Here is a 5,200-nt window from a genome sequence, read left to right on the forward strand (position 1 = left end):
ATCCGAATACTCTGATTTGACTCGCCGCTTGGCATACTTCAGTTTGATTGAGTCTGTATGTATGTGGTTTCTCATTAATCAGTTCGTGCATGTGCTATGATTCCTTTCACCGGATCCCGGGCCGGTTTATATCGTGCGGATGGGCCGCCGAGTCCCTTGTCGGGGGCCGGGTCCCATGTATGAATTTCGAAGTATGATGTGTCCGATTCTGGGGTACTGTGGTATATGTCATTCTCGGTTACCGTGTATATGTTACGAAGTATGATGTGTCCGGTTTCCCGGCGTGGGATTTGTCCCCGGGGTTACCGTGGTTATGATATGATGTGTTATGTGACGGAGATGTTCGAAGATATGAAATCTTCTGGAATATGATATGTTGTGGCGCCAAAGGCAGGAGTGGCGACCACGTTCTTGTGCCCTATTATGATTCTGTCTGTCTGATTGGACTCTGATTCTGTCTGTCTGATTGGATTCTAATTCTGTCTGTATGATTTGATTATGATTTTATCCGTCCGTCTGGACTATGATTATGTTTGTTATGTTTCCGCTTTACATACTCGGTACATTTTTCGTACTGACCCCCGGTTCTTCGGGGGCTGCGTTACATGCCCGCAGGTACGGACGCACCTGGAGACACGCCGCCAGTCTAGGGCTCAGATTCTGCTATTTTGGAGAGCTCCTTTGATCCGGAGCGTGTACTTTTGGTATATATATCTTCTGACATCTGTACATTCTGTACGTATGGTAATTCTGGGTATGGCGGGGCCCTGTCCCGTCATATGTTTCTGTATGTCTGTTTAGAGGTCTGTGGACATGTTTGTGGGTTAGGGTGTTTCTGTACCGATGTGTGTATATGTTGTGTTTGGGGCAATCCCATTCGCCGCGGCGGCCGGTCCGCATATGTTCATATGTTGCTTTGTTGGCCGGTGTGGCCTTTGTTGGTACTTTCTGTGCGCTGGGTTATTTTGGATAGTCTGTAAAACAAAGGAAACTCTGCCAAAAATTTTCTGGAAATTATCTAAATTTGAAATATAGCCTTGACGGCTTCTGCTTTATACTTGAATGCGTTTGATAACCTTTGAGATAGCATTGGCTAGATGTGTTTGGGTGCCCAGATCGGGTACTAGTCACGGCCTACGGGGTTGGGTCGTGACACACACAATATATCAATCTAGACAATAAGCTCTGAAAAGGAGGCTAATTCAACAACACATGATTCAAGCATAACTTGTACCTCATGCTAAAGCTAAAAATAACAAGTTAAAGCCTAAATCAACTACATCATTTTCTTAAATTATTATTCCACAAGCTGTTGTTTTCGAGTTTAGGCCTAAAATAGAGTTCTTCCACTAAGCATCAAAATAGTATAGATCTTTTAACCCAATAAGAATATAACCTCAATGTTCGATAATTCTTTATTAACTACAAGAGACCCTTAATTATTCCCTTCCCCCTAACCTCCAATACTTGAAACATATCACACCTAAATTAATCCTTTCAGCCTAACAAGATTTCAGCAGAGTTCTCCCAATAACAAGGACTACTTTTGTTTCTATACCTGTCTCAATTTATTAACAGCCAAACCCTACAACAACCATATATATCAAACACCTACAATACAATTTCAGCGACTCTGTACCATCCATCAAATTACGCATCAGAATAATGTGCACTCCATAACACCATTGTTCACTTGGTTAACATCTGCAACATGAGTTAAAGTCATCTCCACAAAGCACGAGTAACGAACACGTCAGACTGATACTAAAGGAATTTCAAGCTCTATAGCACAATCTAGAATCAAGAAGAATGAGAAACACCTATTAATGTCCTGGTAGTCTTTCGATCATACAGGTGATCAGGCTGCACAAGGAAGACTCCACTAGACACAACTTCACAAACACAGACAACTCCTAGCACACATTTAAACCTAGGCTCTAATACCAAGCTTGTCGCACCCCAAAACCCACCCTAGATGTGACAGACATACGATGTCATGAGCAACATCGGAAGAACCTAAAAGATGCACAATGACACTTGAACTCGCTAGGTTGAATAATCACTTATAAAATAAATTTAAACAAGTCATGATGTAAGAATAAAATCAGCGGAAGACTTTATAATTTAAATAATTCAACCAAAAAATAATAGTGTGCCCGAAAGAGTTAAACAACAACTCTTCTTCTACACACATTCAAATGTGTACTAAGGAGCTTATAAGAATAAGGAATAAACGTCTAACTCATCGGGAGATAGCCTAGAAACTAATATAAATAAATGGAATCAATAAATGGGGTGTCCCGCGAACAAGCATGTGGGCTCACCAAATCGGCAGCATCCACAAGTTCTCCTAAATGTTCTGAATGTCACGAACCTGCTCTTCTTCGTTACCTAACATACCATCTAAAACAACAATGGTATGCCAGAGTACTTCATGCTCAGTGAATGCCTCGGGGACAACAAGTGATATGAAAATAAAGTGTAATAACATATAAAGAAATCGGTTCTGAGGATAGTGTGAGACAATATGAAAACAGTTATTCAGCTTGTTTATCTCAATGAAAGACAATTATCAAAAACAGGTTATAAAGTCCTTGTCAAGTTCCAACATCCAAATATTCCATTTTAGTTGATTATGATTATTAACAACAGTTCTATTAAAAGATAGGAATATCACACTTGCCAATACAGGCCCAAAAATCAATCATAACGAAGGGATGACCTTTGAGGTTCCCTAATCATAACAACTCATCACACCGGAATATGAAATTCAACGGTGGCTATCCTTCCTCCTGAATAGCTAGGCATAATAACACCCCAAGTAGCGAACCCGGAAGTGGCCACTCTTTCGCCCGAAGGGCTAGGTATTATCACACTAGGATCTATAGTGGCTACCCTTCCTCCTGAGTAGCTAGGTAAAACATAACAACCAGTTTTCATAGCATATAAGCCAATTCATAATTCATTTGTAATGTAGTCACATCATCAATTATCATTAAGGTTCATTATGCCATATTGAAAGAATAAGTCATTTCAATAAATGTTTTGAAAACGTTTAACTTCTTTACGAAAGGTTTCCATGTCCTAATTAATCTATGAGAATATCATTACCAACTATTAATAATCATTATTAAGCATCTCTTATGGAGGAAAACGTTCATAATATCATATACATGTATAGGGTTTGTTACAATCTAGGTTTAATGTGGGTTTGTCCCCTCACACACATTAACCACCATTTGGACATGAATTAGAGTTAAAGAAACATGAAAAGATTACTTTTCTTTTTATTCATTAAAGAACCTTGAATGAAATTTATACTTCCAACAATAGTTTCAAAAAGTGATTTTCATTCAAAATAAGTTTTCAAAAGAGAGACATACCTTAATCCTGCTAAAAAGCTACCAAAAGGAATTCCCAAGGTTCAACAAACACACTCTTAGATGAATTCCACATGCCCCTGTCTTCTTCTTCTTCTTCTTGAGAATACGAGAACTTAGGGTTTTAGAGAGATGATTTGCTATCAAGAGGGGATGGATATGGTGTGGGACTGATCAATATTGAGTGAGAACTCACCTTAGAGTTGGAGAGACTTTTCTAGGGTTCTTTTCCTCAGAAATATTGATTTGAAACCAAGTGGAAAATAACACAACGAAGTTGGACTTAAAGAAAATTCAGAACCAGAAAAAATATTCCCCGCTCCGTCCTGAGTCCGCGTTGTGGGTTCAACACTTTATCATGTTTTTTTTGGGTCTTCAGTTGTGTTTTTCCGTGCTGGGTCCGCGACGCACACCCAAAATTCGTAAATAGTCATTCCCTACTTAGTAAAACAGCGCACACTCATACACTTCGTTGGTCTACCCGTTGTACGTTCACGGAGAAATTTCCGAGGTGTAACACTCTTCCCCCCTTTTGGAACATTCGTCCTCGAATGTTAAGCACTCGGGATTCTATGAAAATTTCGCCAGAGTTTCCCTTGTAATTTGACACTACCAACCTGTCACAACATCCCATTATATCATCACCTCACAGGGATACATCACAACATCGACATATCTATGGCCACACACACGACTCAAAAGCATGAAAAATAAGCATACGTACCTCATATCGTTGGCGCTTCATCTTGAACCTCTCCTAGGGGTCGAAATAAATGCGGATACCTAGACTTCATATTCTCTTCTGCTTCCTAAGTCACTTCTTCCCGGTTATTGTTTTGCCACAAGACTTTAACTGAAACCACCTCTGTGTTTCGGAGTTTTCCCACTTGCCTGTCGAGGATAGCAGTAGGCACTTCCTCATAGGTTAGCTTTTCTGTTTCTTGCACATCATCTATCGGAACAATCTTTGTGGGATCCCCAATACACTTGTGGAGCATCGAAAAGTGGAAAATTAGGTGGGCTGATTCAAGCTCTGAAGGCAAATCCAATTCATAGGCTACTTGACCCACCTTGCGAATAATTCTATAGGGTCTAATGTATCTAGGGCTTAGCTTCCCTGTCTTACCAAATCTCATCACCCCTTTCATTGGCGATACTTTAAAAAGTACCTAATCACCCACTTGAAATTCCAAGTCTCGTCAGCGATTGTCCGCATAAGACTTTTGGCGACATTGGGCTGTTAACAATCGATCTCGGATCACCTTAACTTTTTCCACCACTTGGTGAATTAACTCAGGGCCTACTAGTTGCGCTTCTCCTATTTCAAACCATCCGATTGGGTATCTACATTTCCTTCCATATAAAGCTTCATACGGAGCCATTTGAATGTTGGAATGATAACTATTATTGTATGCAAATTCGATTAGAGGTAAATGATCATCCCAACTTCCACCGAAATCTAGCACACATGCTCATAGCATATCTTCCAAGGTCTAAATAGTACGCTCGGCCTGTCCGTCAGTCTGCGGATGAAATGTCGTGCTAAGCTTCACTTGAGTGCCTAGACCTTCTTGGAAGGACTTCCAAAACCTGGCTATAAAATGTGCTCCCCTATCTGTGATAATGGGTAATGGAATACCATGAAGGCGCACAGTTTCCTTAAGATACAACCTCGCGTAATCTTCGGCTGAGTATGTAGTCTTAACTGGGAGAAAATGGGCTGCTTTCGTCAATCTATCCACAATCACCCATATAGAATCATACCTGCCGTGGGAACGAGGTAATCCCACGATAAAATCCATGTTGATCACTTCCCATTT

The sequence above is a fragment of the Lycium barbarum genome, chromosome 4 (genome assembly GCF_019175385.1).
Source record: "Lycium barbarum isolate Lr01 chromosome 4, ASM1917538v2, whole genome shotgun sequence".
NCBI classification, from domain to species: domain Eukaryota; kingdom Viridiplantae; phylum Streptophyta; class Magnoliopsida; order Solanales; family Solanaceae; genus Lycium; species Lycium barbarum.